The sequence below is a fragment of the Vanellus vanellus genome (assembly GCF_965231255.1).
Source record: "Vanellus vanellus genome assembly, chromosome: 8".
NCBI classification, from domain to species: domain Eukaryota; kingdom Metazoa; phylum Chordata; class Aves; order Charadriiformes; family Charadriidae; genus Vanellus; species Vanellus vanellus.
In genome coordinates, this window is record NC_138913.1 from 3,038,464 (window position 1) to 3,056,738 (window position 18,275).

Sequence of the window (18,275 nt, forward strand, 5' to 3'; positions counted from 1 at the left end):
CTCACCACTCTCCGAAAGACAGGAATGGGCTCCTCGGGAAACCCTCGGAACTGCCACTGCAGCGCTCAGGTGGTTCCCAACGTGTTATACTGTGTTGCAGAAAGGTGGGGGGGTTGCAGGTGTTTTATTCAATTCCCAGCACTTACACCGTGGCCATAAAACATCCAGGCACAGCCCCATATATGCCCTATCATTTGATAAATGAAACCTTTTTGTTGTTGTTGTTTCACAGCTGGGCCTTGGGGAAGGTTTATGATTAATTTATTTATTTAAATTAAAAATATTTAAGTTAAAAAGCACAATTCCTGGTGACCTGGCTCTGAAAGTGCCGCGGTGCCGTGTCACTCCAGCGCTGCCGCTGCGGGCTTGGGTCTCCACACCATCTCCCAGTGAAGCGGATGCTGACTGGTAATTCCCGCTTGGAAATAAACACCCGGATGAATCCAGAGGCTGTTTTGCTACTTTCAGTGTGTGGGGTTTGGTTTTTTTCTTAAATAAAAGGCAGGCACGGGCTGCTGCTGGCAGTAAGAGAGCAAGTGAGGAGAGAGGAAGACTCTGAGCCGGGAGAGGAAGGAAACCAGAGGGAATTGCTGGATGCGGCGGAAAGGACAGACAAAACCTCTGGCGCGGCCGGCGGCAGACAGGAAGCACGGCGGAAAGGCAGGTCAGCTGAAAAATGAAAATGAAAAGAGGAGAAATGGAGTTTTAGCCTCAGACATGCGTTAGCCTGTTCAGTAAAATAAATATAAAGGGGCACCACGCGGTTTGAGGAGGCGGTGGCCAGAAAAATCAGTGTTTCCCCTCGAAATGACATCCAGAGACCCCCAGGAGAGCTTGACACGTCACAGCCACGACAAAGCTTCCTGGATTTTAGCTCCAAAAATACAACTGTAATCACCGAGGGCTGAACCCCAACGCCGCCATCTGCATCCTGCTTTATTTCGGATTTCATAATTGCGTACAGACCTTTGTATAATATACAGGCATTAGCTGGTTTTAATTTCCACTAACTTCTCCGCAGACAGGCTTTTGTCTGGAAGCTGTAAATGAAAGCATCACACATATATCACCACTTGTGATGTTGTGTCGTCACTTGGAGAAGTAATTACAAACAGCCACCTTCTTCTTCGAGGTGAAAAGGCCAGAAATCCGGTGCTGGAGTTCCTGCTACACAGGAACCGGTGAACACCTGTGTCTGGTAATTATGCCACCCGTATTTACTGGATAGGCACTGTATTTATGCCATTTCACGTTGTGTCCTCATCCCGGATCCCCAAGGGATGGCAGAAATTGCAGGAGGCCTCGTAGCATCCGCGCTGAAGCACTTGCTGAGACGCAGCGCACGGAGCGGGGAGGGAGGAGGATGCTCTGGGCTCGGAGTCTCACGTTTTGAACCTCTTGGGTTTTTTTTATCATATTAACTTACAAGGAGTCCCGCACTGGCAGATGCATGCTGCACATCAGCTGTGTGCTTTGAGCTTTCCATCTGCTCAGGAAAAACTAGTTGGGGGTGGTACACGATAACCTCCGTATCCCAAACGACACCCCAGCACTCCTGAGGACTCTCTTCTCCTCTGCCGTCAAAGCACCCTGCGGCTTATTTTGTTAAAATGAAATCAAAGCTGTTGAATTGTCAAAACCCCTTTAAACCACTGCTATCCCCGACAGCCACCCAGTGTGGTCAGAATTAAGAGCTTTCCACGCGCCACCACCTGAGCAGATGACAACTCAGGTCTCAACGCCACAAAGCTGTTGGGGCAGGAGGACTCCAAACCGAGCGGCTTTGCCAAGCGAGGGCCAAACCTACGCAGCAGGGCCAGAAAACCCCCTCCCCCACACCAAAACGATCGCAGCCATTCCGGCCTGCGGTGAGGCCGTCCAACACACCTTAACGCAAAACTCATGGAAAATCTTGTTCCTTATATCTATTTGCGTCCGTTTAGGAAAAATTAAATCTGCCATGGTGGGTGAGGTGGGGTGGGGGCACGCTCGCTGCCTTCTCCCCTGCGCCAGTTTTCCACCCCAAACGCTCGGCAGGGAAACCAGTAACACAAAGGCTTTACCCGCCTGTATTTTCTTAAACCACAACCCCAACCAGAAACAGCCCAGGAAGCCCTTGGAGATGCCCCGAGCAGGTCCCGCACTGACTGGGTTCCAGCTTGCCGCCTGCCGGGCACACCACCGGTTTGAGCTGCCTTGGGAATGTTTGCGCAGACGGGAGCTGGGGTCACCAGTGCCGTTCAGCACCTCCAAACTGGTGAGGCACCCATCAGCATCACCAGGCAAGACAGCGCCAAAAAGAATCAGGAATTTAGCAGTGTTACCAGTTAGAGAGCAAATCAATAGGAGAGATGTTAAATAATGGCTCTAAAAAGGCCAGGAGTTAATTACATGGCAAATAGAGGGGGACAATACCTGTAATACACTAAAATACGGGTTTCCATTTAAAATATCGGCTTTGGTGGTAAGTGCCAGGGTTTGCAAAGGTTTGAGTTGCAGCACGTACTGCAGTGGCGATCCTTTTCCTATGCCCAAGGGAACAGCCACCAAATTCAGTCGCTGGGCTCGACAGGACCGGGGGATAACTGCCTGTGGATGGGAATACTGTAAACTGACAGAGATCGTTCTGCATAGCGCGGCGGGGGATCGGGAAAGGAGACGATGCAGCACCTTCAGGTGGAGGAGAAGATGCGGCAAGAACCAGAGCAGTGGTGCCAGGCTGATGATGGGACATCTCTTCTTGGTGGCCCTGCATACGCGGGGACATCCCTCCGACCTGTCTACCTGGAGGGTAGTGACAGCACCACCAACAGCAGAGGGTGCAACCAGTAAATCCCACCACGTAGGGGCTGACAAAGTGTCCCCGGACCCGCGGGTCCAGGCAGGTAGAGGGTAGGTTGTCACTGGGGACGGTCAAAATCACCCAAGACCTTCATCTGTAGCAGCACAACCGTTGGTGGGACTTATACATTTGAGCTGATTTATTATTCTGGAAGCAATGAAAGAAGAAAAAACAATTTAACTTGGAGAATTCGCCAGTGACGTAATCTCTCCAGTATCACTTTCTCCGGTGTCTCTTCCCAGAGGCACCGGTACCAGGAGGAACTTCAGATTCGGGGGGTTTTTTTGCATTTTTTTGGTTTTGGTTGATCTCTGTGGAACCCGGGGGGAGGGCGAGACCGTCACCCACCCCCAGCCCTGCTGCGCATCCGTGCCTGAGCTCAGCATCCCGCACGCTGGCCCCTTCCCCGCATCCCCCAGCCTTGGTGGGGCTGAGCTTCACAGCGGCCGCCTCGGTACCCAGCGCGGTGGGTTTTTTTTCTTCTCTCAACGGCAAAACCGTGATACACTTTCCATGTTCTTATCCCGACTCGCAGAATTTAAATGTCAGCTCCCCCCAGATGCATCCTGTGCCAAAAGCCGGCGCTGGGGAGGATGCGGCAAATCTGCTATTTTGGCTCGATGGGCCCCGTGCACCTCATTTCCCAACAGGGAATATTTGCCCTTTTCCATCCAGACCCACCAGTACGTGGGCTGCTGAAAAGGGTCCCGCCGAAGCCCAGCTGCGCCGTGGCCGGCAGGACCCCCCCAGGCCCGAGGACTGGACCCGGGGGTGGCAGGGGCTGGGGGGGGGCCATGCCGGGACCTTTCCTGTTTGTTGCGCCGCCTCCGAGGCCGACACGGTTATTTACGGCACGCAAACGCCGCGGTTTAAAATAGCAGGGTCAAACCTCCCCTGCCCCTTCCTCCTCCCCCTGCGGCTGCCGCCCCCGCGCTGCCCTCCCCCCCCCCCAACCTCAGCATCCTCATCCCTCCCCCTTATACTTTTCCTAAGAGATGCACATGGGGCTGCATCACTTCCAGGCGGGATGCTTCCCTGGCACGGCTATCATCCCCCTCCCAGAAAAGTTAAAAAAAAAAAAAAGCAGCTGGCAGGTTTTTTTCTCCTTTTTTTTTTTTTTTTAACAAGTTACCGACCTGCTGCTCAGGCGGTGCCCTGACCGGCTTCGTTTAGGGTGGGCTCTGGGATTTACCCCCCAGCAAAACCCCTCTGGCTGCGGCCGTGTCGCTCGTGCACCGGAACTCCCCGGGGAATTCGCGCTGGTGCTGACAAAACTGGGGTGGGAAAAGCTTCGTTTAGTAAAAGCAAAGCATCTTCAGGCGCGGAGGGGAGAGCAGGAGGGGAACAGGAGAGGGTTTTCAGCAGGACGGGGCTCACTCCCCGCTCTCAGTGACCCCCCCACATCCTCCGGGGCGCTGGGCTGCAGGAAAAGTCGCGGCCGCCTGAAATCCCCACGTGGGATGGCAGAAAAGCAGGCGGGATGCGGGAGGGGTGACCCCACTCGGGATGCGGGAGCGGACGGAGGGGACGAACATCCCCACGGGAAATCCCCACGTGGGATGGCAGAAAAGCAGGCGGGATGCGGGAGGGGTGACCCCACTCGGGATGCGGGAGCGGACGGAGGGGACGAACATCCCCGCGCGTCCCCGGCTGGGAGCGGACGGACAGACAGACATTATTTCACCTCCTGATGCTCGGGGTGAGCCCGGGCTGCGCGAAGGCAGCCGGCGATGGCCCGGCCAGCTGGGAACCGCTCCTCCGTGTGCCTTCTGACTCATGCGATTCGTGTGGGTGGCAGAAAAAGCGCTCCGAGAGAAAAAGGAATGGGAAAGAATCCGTTGCTATATTTAACCACAAATAATAGGAAGAGGCTGAGCTTTTTGGGCTAAATTGTAAATAACAGTGAGATGAAATCATCCCAGCGATTCATGACCGGATCGTGGCAGCCTCTTGAGAAACGGCAATGACTAACGAGGACCGCGGCTTGGAAAAATGTTGCCCCCTGTTAAAAAATAAAATAAAATAAAAACATTAAAAATAGGTTTTTTGGTTATTCCGGACCACTGCAGCGATCCTTCCCACTGCGACAAATTGTCCAGTATTGCCTTTTCGGTTGTTACTGCGTTTTAATATGTTTTGGCATTTCTGTGTTCGTCCATCCACCCGCAGCACGGACGGATGCAGCCCCCTCCCCGCCGGCAGCCGCCGGCCGGTACCCCGGGGGGGGCTCGCTGCCATCCGGGGGCTTGGAATTAAACGTGTGCGTAAGGGCGGTGTCGGATCAAGGTGATAATCCCGGAACCAGTTTTATAAATTAACACAATTTGATTCGGAAGAAAAACAGCCACTGGAGCGAACCATCCTCATTATATGAGCGTTATACGAAGAGATGTCAATGATTTGTAAGAGATAACAGAAAAAGCCTCGGCCAAAGCTCACGCGTGAACGGGAGCCTCTCCCCAGAGCCAAAGGTTTCAAGTCCTAATTGCAAGGAGTTATTGCAAGGGGAGGACTAGTACGATCCAATCTTTCTAGAGCTTATTTTTAGTGGAAGGAATAAAGCAGAAGCCGTTAACTGCGACAGGGAGTCTGGGAAAGCCGACAACACACTTGATAGCCATAGCGTTGCCCTGCGATATTTCCACCTTTTATTTATTCGGAGCAAATACATTTCGTTTCTGGAGAGCCTCCAAAGCTGTTAACAGAAGAAGTGACCTAGCCGGGAAGGAATCGGAGTCACGCAGGAGCGTTTCGGCCTCTCTCTCTCACTTTCTCTGTTTTTTAACAGCCTAACAGCAAATATTTGCTGGCAGTAGAGATTTCTGAGCTGTGAGGTAATGGCTTTTTGGCTTTTTCTTTTTTTTTTTTTTTTGGTTTGTCGTTGTTTTCACATATGCAGAGTCATCTTCTTGTTTCTTAAGCCTTATTGCAGTTACAGATGTGCTCCCAAAATGTGAAGCAACAGATCGCAGCTTTGGGTGGTTAACTCAAGCAACGTCGAGCTTTCCCCCAGCCGTGCTCCAAGCCCGCTGCCCGTGGGCTTTCTGAAGACCTTCTTTAGCAGTTTTTACCGAAATGCTAACAACTTTATACTCTTTATTTTGGCGGGTCGTTATTGAAGACGGCCGCCCGGCGCCCGGCTCTCCGGGGACGCCCTCTCTCTCTGCCCCCGCCAGCGGCTGAGCCAAGGGGAGCGTTCACCCCACTCGCACCCAAAGTGACTCCCTCCACCCCCCCCCCATCCCCCCCCAGCTACAGCCTCACCCACCCAGCACCCCAAAACCTCACCCACCCAGCACCCCAAAACACCACCCTCACGGCACCGCGTTAACTGATTTAGGGCCCCGGGAGAGGAATACTGGCAGGAGGGCTGTAAGAGTGGCCGAAATGCGACGTGAAGCACCCGCACATCCTCCAAAGCAGCAGCGATTCGCTCCGTAATTCCTATAAAACTATCGCAAGGATTTGGCCCTACTAGATATTATGGTGTCATTGAAGCTGTGAGGGCTGCGCTTGTTTCTGTCTACGATCCAGATCGTTATCCAAAGCTGTGTTGATCACTTCTCTCCATCAATCCACGGAATTGTTCCTTCTACCAAATACTGCTCACCACGTGCGAGGCTTTGGGGGTCTTGGCCAAAAAGAGAGACCTCAGCTTCATTATGTTTTTTTTTTTTTCCCCATTAGTTTTCCCATCTTTGGGGGAAAACATACGCGAGAAAAGGAAATGTAGACGTGAAGCATCGTTGTACAAAGAGCATTTTAGGTGGCAGGCTCCCGTGAAGGCGAGTTCAGAGTTACACGGATGCTGATGGTCGCAGGGACAATTACACACCCTATAAAATAATTATTTTGCCAGGTCAGCCCTTTGGCAGCATTTGAAAGATCTGGAAGTCAAGCATTTAACGACCTGCTGCTCCAAAGGGATCGATGGATTTCTGCGGGGGTCATCTGCGGGATCGATAATTGTGCGGCCCCTGCAAAAAACTGGAGAAAATCAACTTCCAACGCTCCTTCCCAGAAACCGCTCGACAGCCCCAGAGTTTGCCCGAGACTCCGGGCAGCCGCAAAGTGGGTTCTTCACACCTTGTAAAAAAAGCGGATTTTGGGATGGGAGAGGTGTGATGCGGCTGCTGACAATGATCTGTTCACGCTAACGATGATTTGTTCACGCTCAGCGATTCCCAGCACTGCCCCAGTGCTCTACTGGGGAGGGGGGGGGGGGGGAGGCAGAAGAAAGCTCCTCGCAGGCCTGGGGACAGCGCTGGCCACCGGCCTGGACCCCCCCCAGGCTGCCACGAAGGTCCTGACCAGCATCCAGAGGAGGAGGAGAAGGAAGCGGGAAACAAGAGAGCCGTTCGGATGGGCAAGATCTTCCCATCTCCACCCCTGTTTGGGCTGGCTGCGTGGGGAGAAAGGCTTCTCCTTTGCTCATATTCTGCTTTAGCATTTAAAAATACAAATAAATAAAGGTTTTATATATATATACACGTTAAGAAAAGAAAATTCATGCAAGAGCTCTCACAACCAAACTTACGCCATCCTTTTCGCTGGGCAACTAATACCTGTGACAACGTGCCCTGGCTTTTTGGCTCCCCACCTTTGGGTAGTTTCCCAGAAACCTCTTTCTCTTCTTCCCTCATAACCCGTGGGGTTTTCCCGCTGGCCGTGACCCTTCCAGCTGCGGATGAGCGCTCACGGCCGTGTCGCGGCCGTGGCAGGGGGACGGTGATGGGACCATGATGTGGGTCGGGGGCTGGTGAGGAGCACGGAGGTGCTGTGCCACGGCGTCTGGGCCTGGTTTGTCGGTCTCACTCCCAAGCGCCGTAACCGGGGCCTTACTTGGGGCGGTTTTTGAGGTCTAAAGAGGTCACGGTTACAAACGGTTAAGCAATAGAGGCATTTGTGGATGTGCAGTTAAAAGAATGTATAATACAACATCCTGACGATTTTCAAGACTCATTCTGACAAACATCTGGGCCGTCTCACCCGTCATTTCGTTTCTCTTTCGTCACTGCGAAAGGTCCCGGGCGATAGGGAAAGTAGCGTGAACTGCCTACGAGCGATGCTGCCGCCGCGACTGGAAGCAACGCTTGGCTTTGCTATTGCGCTCCCGTCCCTGCCAAAAACACTCGCAGGATGACGCGCAAGCCCGGCATTCAAAGAGTCAGTCGCCTGGGGAAAACAAATAAACAAACAAAAAAAAGACAACTACGTTTTGATCTAAGCCAAAGAAACCTCTCAGAGCAGGTGGGGAGTGCTCCGGCACACAGGGACACGGGTCACATTTCGGTACCTCTTTGTGTTGATCTGCTGGAACCTTTCAGCGCCGTGGTTCAGTGCGAAGGTTAAACCATTGAATTTGAGCTTTAATATAAATGGAATTAACTGGTTGTAGGCTTGTTTATGAGAATTACGAGGGCAATTATGAGGTTTGATCCCTTTCCTGGTTGCTTTGATGTGTCAAGCTTGAGCTTTGCCTCCAAAACGTGCACCTCCAGTCAACGGGCAGAGAGATGCCCCCGTGCCACCAGCACTGCCCGGCCCACAGCATCTCTTCCCCCAGATGTGGCGAATCACCACATCTGGCCCTCACGCTCAGAGCGTCTCACCGGAGCCTCTGCCGCCTCCGTCCTCACCTCGGGTGAGTCGGGAAACTCCTCACGCTCCCCAGATGGGCCATCGCCTGCGGGGGGGGTGGGGGGGGTTGTCACCCCGTTTCGAGGTCCTGCCTGCGGAGGAGGAGAAGTGAGGGCTGCTTGCCCCGGGAGCCCAGCAGGGCTTGCTGCAGCCCGGTTTTCACTGCCCTGGTGCTGCCGCCTGCCCAGGCAGGGTCTGGCTCCCTGTGGTCCAGCTCCCTGGCCGGTGACAGGACCACTCAGGGTCCCAGGGGTGGCTGCAGCCCCCCTGTCCCCTCTCTCACCAGGTACCATCCCAGGGAGCTGACAAGCCACCCCTGCACCATGCGCACCCTCAGAACAGCCACGCTGCCAAAAATCACCTGTCCCTCATCCCCATCAGCAGCTGCAGCTGCCTATGGCTTCGTCACTCACATCGGTGACGCCAATTAATCCTGATTGAACCAATTACCCCTGCCTGCCCACCATACCCACACAGGAACCCACAGCTGGGCAGAAGACACTCTTAAATGCATTTCCAAAAGCCCAACCAGCAGCTGCCCCGGCTCCGCTGATGCACCACCCTGAATAATCCCAAACCCCCAGAGGATCACAGGGTCTCCTAGATGGGAAAAGCCCTGTAAGACCATCTAGTCCAACCCTTAACCTCACACTGCCAAGCCCACCACTAAACCATGTCCCTGAGCACTATATCTACACGACCCTCATACCTCCCGGGATGGGGACTCCACCACTGCCCTGGGTATGGATGCAGCAGCTATACCCATATCTGCCCCAGGATGCAGGCGTCCCCATAACAGCCACCGAGCCAGCAGGGATGAGTCCCCTGGCCCTGACCCCCTCGGGAGCCGGTATTCCTGTATTTTCCCAAGCCAGGCGTGGGGCTGCAGGAGATGGGGCTGCCAGAGTAGCCGTGTATCTGGATTTTAATTTTTATTTCTTCTCGTTGCTGCAGCACCCTGATTCCTCCAGCCGTGGTTTTCCCGGTCTGACGGAGCGCAGAGCCGATCTTCAGCCGCTTCTGCAGGCTGAGCACCGAAGTTTGGCACCGCTGCTGGAGGGCCAGCCAAGACGGTCGCTTTCATGAGCTACTGACGGGCTTTAATATTTCATAGCGCTCTGATTGTGGAGTTACGGCTTATCAGAAATGTTGTTAAAACGCAGCGCTTTATTAATGGATAGGTAGGCTTCGCCGGGCGCCCTGCTGTTTACTCACTGTTGTGTTTGCCTTAAAAAAATCACATGGGTTATTATCAAGAGTCGGAAGTAAATGCAGCCCCAGGCACGGGAGGGAGCTGCTGCTGGTGCTCAGCATCCCCGATCCTGCTGGCCGCGGGCTGGGACATGTCCCCGAGGCACAGGGTGAGGGTCCCTGTGGCCACCCCCTCGTGCGGGGCGGCAGAGCCGGTGCTGCCCCAGCAGGTCGGTCCTAAAGCATCTGGGATCGGGGCTGTGCCCCCCTGCAGCCGCCCTCCTGCCTCAGCTCTGTGCCCGAAGCCCACCTCTCCCGCAGTTCCCAGCTCCAGCGCCCTTCTGCAGGGACAAATGCCCGTAAAGTGAGGTAGAAGGAAACATATACAGAATAAAGACCTGAAGGTACAGAAAGAAACTGCCAGAAGCCCAGCACCGTTGACCCTCTCCTTCCTTTCAGGTTATTTTTATGCAAACTCTGCCCAATGCTGCATCGCTGCTGAGAACCTTTTCTTCCCATCTTTGCTGCCGAACACCACAAAATCTGTAATAGATACGATAAGCATGAATTACCCAAACGTAGAGATGACAGCAGGAGTATCGCTTACAGATATCAGCAATGAAATCATCGCAGGTCGAGTAAACAGGACAAAGGAAACAAATACGTTACACGTGACGGTCACGTAGGTGGGTTAGCTGCTGCATATCAGATTTGGCATGATCACCTAAAAGGAAACCAAGCAGAAAAGTACTGGTCATTTTTTGCCATGTTTCAAATTAGTAAGTTTTTCCATGACTAGATTAGACCTTCTCCTCTCCCAGTTGCCTGAGGAGTTTTGCAAGTGAACTGAGGGTAATCAGCAAACAATGCAGCTGAGGGTCTGCAATTATGGGGGCCGAATAAAGTGATGGATCGGGTCCCCAGAAATGCAGGCAATGGTCACTGCTGGGTGACATAGGGATCCCCTGGCCTCACCAAGAGGTGAAAAGCTGTGAAACCTTAATGATAGGAATAAAATACAACAGAAAGGATGAAGGAAGAGCTCCCCTTCATCTGTGCCTTGCAGAGGCACCAGGGAGCCAGCCTGTCACTGCCTGCTCTGGCACTGCATCCCTTTTTAGGTGGCAAAATCAATGGTAGGCTCTGCACCTTGCACTTCCCCTCCCACAGGTCACCCAGGGCTCAGGTATCACTTTTCCTCTGTCCTTGGGTACTGTTCATCACCGCGCCCTTGGGTACTGCTCATCCCTGTGTCCCTGTGTACTGTTCATCCCTGCATCCTTGGGTACCGCTCATCCCCATGTCCTGGGGTTCATTCCCACATCCTTGGGTGCCGCTCATCCCTGCATCCTTGGGTTCATCCCCATATCCTTGGGTACCACTCATCCCCACATCCTTGGGTTCATCCCCACGTCCTCAGGTACCACTCATCCTCAGATGTACCCACATCCTTAGGTTCACCCCACATCCTTGGGTACTGCTCATCCCCACGTCCTCAGGTTCATCCCCACATCCTTGGGTACCACTCATCCCTGCATCCTTGGGTACCACTCCTCCTCAGGGGTACCCACATCGTCAGGTACCACTCATCCCTGCATCCTTGGGAACCACTCATCCTCAGGGTTCACCCCACATCCTCAGGTTCACCCCACATCCTTGGGTACCACTCATCCCCATGTCCTCGAGTACCGATTATTGCTAGACAGGGATCCTGTCCCCACTCGAGGGAAGATACATTTTGGCTCAGTGGTACGTTTTGGGGCACATTTAGCGTGAAGCTCAGATGTCAGGGACACCCCGTTGGTGACGCCGCTGGGAGAGGCCGGGGCGGGATGCGGGGCTGCTGGGCCCCACGCCGCAGAGGCCGAGCCTGGCCCGCTGCCCCATCCCGCACCGCCGCCGCCCCCGCTTCCCCCCATTAGCCCGTGAACCGCCGCCAAATGGCCCCATCAATTTTTTATCAGGGCTAAAACCCGTCCCGGCGCGGATAAAACCCGGCGCTTGAAGGCGGGAGGGGCGCGGGGTGCCAACCCCGCACCCGCGGCCTCGGGGAGCGGCTCCGCGGAAGGTGCGCGGCGGGAGCGGGGGCGGGTTGCGCGGGGTGCGGAGGATGGCGGGCGGACGGGGACCGGCGCCCTGCGGCCGGGACGGCTGCGGCGGGGTCGGGGTCGGGACCGGGACCGGGACCGGGACCGGGACCGGGACCGGGGTCGGGCGAGCGGCGGGACGCGCTTGGCTTCCGCAGGCGCGGTGGCTAGCGCGGAGGCTGGCGGCGCTGCTCGTCCTCCTGGCGCTGGTGGCCGCCGGTTGCGTCCTCCGCCGCCGCGCTTGTCCCGCTCCCCCCCGCCGCCGCCCCCCGCCCGCCCGCCGCCGCCGCCTCCCCCCGCCCGGTACCGGCCCCGGCGCCCCGCCGGGAGCGCTGCGGGACACCGCGGGACCCCCCGCCGAGCCGGGGCCGGGGCTGGAGCTGCCGCCGCTGCCCCGCTACGAGGAGGTGAAGCACTTGCCCAGCTACGAGGAGGCGCAGCGATGTCCCCGCCGCCCTCCCGGGGACGGGCAGGGGGACGGGGGGGTCTGCGGCTGAGCCCCCGCCCCGCTGCGCACCCGCGGACGGGGCGCCGGAGAGAGGGGTGCCCCGAGGGACGCAGCGGTCGCCGCCGGACGGGACGCCGGGGAGATGGGATGCTGGATGTCCCCGGGAGGGGCTGGCAGCGGTCCCCAGGAGGGATGCGATGGAGGACACTGAGGTCTCTGGGAGGGACACACCGGCGTTCCTTGGAGGGACATTGGGGACCCGGGGGAGACGGGATGCTGGATGTCCCCATGGGGCCAGGCAGCGGTCCCCAGGATGGATGCAATGGAGGACACTGAGGTCTTTGGGAGGGACACACCAGGGTTCCTTGGAGGGACATTGAGGAGCCCGGAGAGACACTATCCCCGGGAAGGTTGTCCACCAGGATGCTGGGCGTGATGGCTTGCTGGACACCAGGCTCTGCAGAAGGGACATGCCGTGTTCCCAGGGGACATGGCCGGCAGGATGCCAGGGCCCACGGAGGAACGTGCCACTGTGCCTGAGAAACAGATGCTGATGTTCCCAGTGGGACAGCCCGCAGGACACCAGGGCTCCCCAGAGGAACATGCTGCCGTCCCTGGAGGGACCTGCAGCCTGGGGAGCTCCTGCTCACCTCCCCGGCAGCATGGGCTGAGCAGCGTGGTGGCCAGAGACTGCTGCTCAGCCCCCAAGCCCCAGCGGGGGCTGGTTAAGAAGAGGGATAAGTCATCCAGGAGGGAGCTGACTTGGGGACATCGCCTCTGGTACGATGACATCACCCCTGAAATAATGACATCACCTCCAGTATGATGCCATGCTCTTCGTGGGGTGACGGCAAGAGCTGGTTGCAGCACCCCCAGCTCTCCTCGCCTGGGCCCATGCCGTGGGCTCGTGCGTGCCAGGAATGCCGGGTTTGCACGTCTGTGGAAGCGGCAGGAGACCATGCGCAGGGTCTGCATGGTCATGACCACAGGAGGTTGGCCTGACGGAGCGATCCTCACACCTCCCGCACCCACGGGTGGCGGGGGGTCGGCGCAAGCGCGGGGGAAAGCAAGATCAGGCGTTCCCCTTTGGCATCCTGCAGTGGTTGTCCGCAGCCGTGCCTCTGTGGGCAGGGCAGACGGAGGAGAACGACCTCCAAAGCTTGCTAATAAAATATTAGCACCTTCTGGTACCGTGCTTTTTATTTCGCTGAGGTGACCTGGGATCACTTCTGCTGGAAGGGAAATTAGTGGCCCTCCAGCACAGGCCACAGCAGACCTCGGTGCCGACCGCTGCCAGGTCTCCTGCCCACAAACCCTCCGAAAAGTCATTTGCCACGCTCTGGGGGTCCCAGCTAAAGGGCTCCCAACAAGAGCGAGCGAGAGATACCCCTGCCCCCCTGGCAGGCAAGGCGGGTACATAATTTTAGGTGCAAGAGAGCCATTTCTCTCGCTGCAGAATTGGGGCTTTGGATATACGTCAAATACAGATATGGACGCAGGTGTCGATATGGGCATCTGAATTTTGAAATATCTCTTGCTGTGGCTTCTAAACATTTCTATATCACAGCTAAAAATGCCCAGGCAGAAAGACGTTCCCAGGTGCTGCATAAAATCCTTGTATCTAGTTGAGTTGGCAATCCTATTTTTACTGGAATTGAGATTAGGCCTTTTTTATACGCTGCAGGGGATGGAGACGGCTGGAGAAGGAGGAGGAGGAGGAGGAAGAGGGCCTGAGACAGTCTTAATCCAGAGAAACCAGACACCGATCCTGCCGCGCTTTCTCACCTGGAGCTTCTTGGGTTACGTTAACGGGTCCTGGTGCGAAGACGGATTACGGCACTGGGAATAATGCTGAGTCTTCCTAACAAACAGGGGAAACCCCGAGGAACCCAGCCTGCCCTTTCGTGTCTCCATCCCTCCCAGGAGGGCTTATAAAACCTCCGCTCCTGCCAAGCGCCTGCGGTGCCAGCCTTGAAGGAGCAGCAAAATTGGAGGGGAAAGATCGTTTCCTCTAGAATTTGCTTGACTTTTGCAGCCAAAACAATGAAATACCGATTTCCACTGCTGACTCACACTTGACTATGTGCAAAGTCCGCTGATACGGAGTTTTTTCGGGATTTGTGGCTGGGTGCTGCCTGCTGTCCGCATCCCCAGCGCCGTGGCAGGAGTGGGTTTGTGTGCAACTTTTACAAAGTTAGGAACTTTGTAAAAAACTGTGTTTGATGGGAAGACTCTTTTCTCGAATAAAACACGCCACTTAACAGTGTAATTCTGTATTTTAAATAGCAACATAGAAACGAAGGACTCGGGCTAACGCTGTGGGGAAGTTTGGAGGGTCCTTCCCCCAGCACCCTGCAGGGCAGCGCTGCCCTGGGACGCTTATTCTGAGTCGGCCCAATTTATTTAGTGCCTCAAAATGCCAAGGCAGCGCTTTGGGAAGTGCCAGCAAGGCAGAGAAAATATTCTATTAACACGTGCGATTTTAAATCTGGAAAGCCAGTGGGCTGCCTATATTACTTTTAAAAGACAAACATTTTCCTCGCCCATGGTTTAACGTATTAATGAATTTCTGCAGCCCAAGTGCTAACATCAACTGATAGAACTGTATTTCCGTCCCTCCCAATAGGAAACCGTAGTGCATTTTTTCGTGTTCTCCTTTAATATTGCATTATTACGGTATTTTGTGTTTGCCCTCCATGGGCAAAGCTGTCCCCCCTCTTTTCCCCAGCGAGGAGCGGGTGTTTCTGCAGGGACCAGGGAGGAGGAAAAACTCATTTACACACAGAAGGGACAAGGAAGACCTGAGAGGGACCATCTCTCCATGGCTCAGCTCTGATAGTTCAACTCCTAACTGGTCGGAACGAGGAAAGCTTGGAAGAAGTGTGTGTTTTCTGTGGGACACCCACTGCCAGACTATACTTGGGGCAGATTCAACTAAGAAAGCAACTTTCAGGACCGAAACATAATTTTGAATAGATAAATCAATCGCTTTTCCTCAGCCTCTTTTTTTCTATGCCAAAACACTTGGATCTGGGAGAACACCCTTACGAAGAAAATATTATGTTTAAAATATGGCCCAGTTTGCTGCCATATCCTTACTGGGAGATGGCTAACGCAGTTTCTGAGAAGTCCAGTTGTTCATGAAGAATGTCTTAAATAGAAAGCAAAATCAAGCGTTATCGTCTCGGACCCACGGCATGTCAAGTGACTGGGCACCAAAGGCTGAGCGAGACTCACCCCTGTATTCAATTCCTCGAGGTGAAGCTTGAAGGAATTTCATGGAGAGGTTTGGATCGCCTGTGGTAGCATCTGTCTGCAGAAAGCGGTCCTGTCGAGGTGCCGGATGCTTTTCACTACCACTCCTTTATGTGAAGAAGGCCAATAGTGAACGCTAAGCAAGGGCAGAAGTCCTCTCCATCCTCATGGCAGCTGAATTAGCCGGCAGTGTCTAACATGGTCCGAAATCCCCGATTGATCACTGCTTCGTCGCTGATTACCGTGAGCTTCACCTGAGCGCTCCCTCGAGACTGGAACCAGTTTGTGCCCAAAGACCTCATCAAATATCTTATTTTTTCTAGCTTGAAGTTAGCACTCGGGGTGGAACCGAGGATCCTTTACAGTGCCCGGAGGTGTAGGTACGAGCCCTCTCTTTTACCGTTTTTGAAGGCACATCTGTTTAATCTCAAAGAAAACCTGAATGCTTATTTAGAGAAGAGATTAGAACGTTTCCGAACTGCAGGGTTCCAACTACCACAGTTATGTCTCTCCATAAAGAAAAAAATTCTTGCAGACCCTTCACGAAAGACACAGAAGTAATTAAACACGATATTCTTCGTACATCCATTCCACCTAATTGTTCCAGGCACATTGCCGAGCTCTGGGCAGAGAAAGAACTTATCCCGCTATTTCCCTGAAGGTATCAGACCATCGTATTTTCACATGAAGCACTTAGTTCTCATTAGAAACATTTACAGTAGGGTGAAGGTACCTGAATTAAAACAGACAGTTTACGTTTCAGTATTTGACATTTTATAGCGTGCGGCAACATTTGGCTCAACTGGATCAATAAAAATATACTTTGGAAATACAGATTCTTAGGTACGATCAATTCACAAGAGCTCTTCTGCCCCCCAACTTTCCCCCGTACCCTCCAGAGAAACATATCAGTACGGAGGATGCATTAGTACGTCCGATTTTATGGGAAGGCAAAGAGATGATCCCAGGAGAAGACGACAGCCGGCCAATAGTGATAACTGCTGAACGCATAATTGTCGTGTTCGCTTCGTATTAACACAGGGCTCAGTGCACAATCATCTGCTTATGCCACAGATCGCATAAAACCACAAGCGACGTTACAGCCATTGCAATTCAAATCAGGTATAGAATCACATCAACGACTGCAGCACAACTGCATTTACGGAGTCATGAAACGTCAGCTGATTTTGGAGCCGACGAATAAATGTGACATGGGATATATCTGATCTCAGAAAAATAAAGAAATGGAAGTCTCAAAATTGCTACGTTTAATATCATTCTTGAAATATAAAAGCCAATACATTGCCTATTTTTTCCTCCCCAATTTCCCCCCTATCTCTAGGTGATATAATCAAGAATTACATTTGTTTTAGAAAGCTTCCAGCTCTTCCGTTATTGGTTAGTTATGACTTTGGCTATTCTGAAGCGAACAAGGCAACCAAAAACTATACAATTTTAACGAGCCAAATCTGCTCCGTGCCGTAATGTAAGGGAAATCTGTCCCTTTTGAGAGCCGCAGCAAACAGCGGGGTCCCGCGTGGGCTCTCTTGCGCTCACCGGGCACAACTTCACCTCTGCTTCTGCAAGCGATTTTCAACACTTACGTACCCTCAGCTTTAAGTTTTCCAAGCAAATGCTCAGAACCCTGCTCCTGCGGGCGCGCTCTTGGTGCACTCTTTCGCAAGCACGCGCAGTCAGCTGCAGGGCTGCAAATCTCAAAATCCAGAATGCCACGAGCTTCCAATCCAAAGGAAAATGGGCAGGAAAACGAGGAGGGTTTAAATCAGGGATTTAACAGTCGTTAGCGCCTGTTTTCTCCATTTTTTTCCTTCCATGGTTGTTATAACTCTTTCCAAAGGACCTCCCACCTCGCCTTTGTTTCTAGATAGATCATAATCGATCCAAGATTCTTCTTTTTAATTGATCGTATTGGTATTACAAAATGAAATAGGGCTCACGTTCTCTTGTTGTTATTAAATTACAGTTGTTATTAAATTACAGTTGGTCTTGGGGTTTTTTATCGTAAATTCTTTTTTCTGTGGACAAGGAAGATACAAGCGCAACTGGCTGGCCTAAGCCCTACAGTCATGAGTATAAACCAGCCAATAATCGAAACAGCGTAAAATCATGCCACATGTCTGTTTTGCACTTACATGGAACTTCATGTGTTGTATTTTGAACAGAAAGGAATAGGCAGGTTGGTTAATTTACATGGAAAAGCACTGATTAACATCTGGAATGAAAGGAGCATGAGTTATAAGAGCTTTGGGAAAAGCGATGAACTTTTGAGTTCTTCACTGACCGACCGTTCATTGCAGATGTGTCTACTCCCCCCAAAAACTTAATTCCTGAAAGAGTAATCACTTGCAATGGCTTATTTGCTTGAGGCTGGCATGCTCCACTTAGGGAAAGCTCAAAGGGAAGACATCTCCTAGCTTATTTACATCTTCGAGAAGCCGTGTCAGTGTTCTCCATCATCATATGCGTCCTTTCCTTCTTACTGGGCGGAGGGCAGCTCCATCACCAGGCAGACTACTCCCATTCCCAAGCATTTTTTTCCATTTTTTCCACCTCTCAACATTTTATTAGAGGTTTAAAGTCGGAAAAGAAGCAGCAGGTACCTGTCCCTCGCAAACGAGCGTTGGCCATTCAAATAGCTCTTTTTAGTCCCGAAGATGGCACAGATTACGTGGGAGAATCTTCGCCGGCGTATCTGCGTGCTGCTTGTCGCACGGTTACTCTGACTGACGAACCCCGGAGGCTTCAAAAGCCGGTCGCTGCAGGAAGGGCATCGTTCTGGCAAAACATGAGA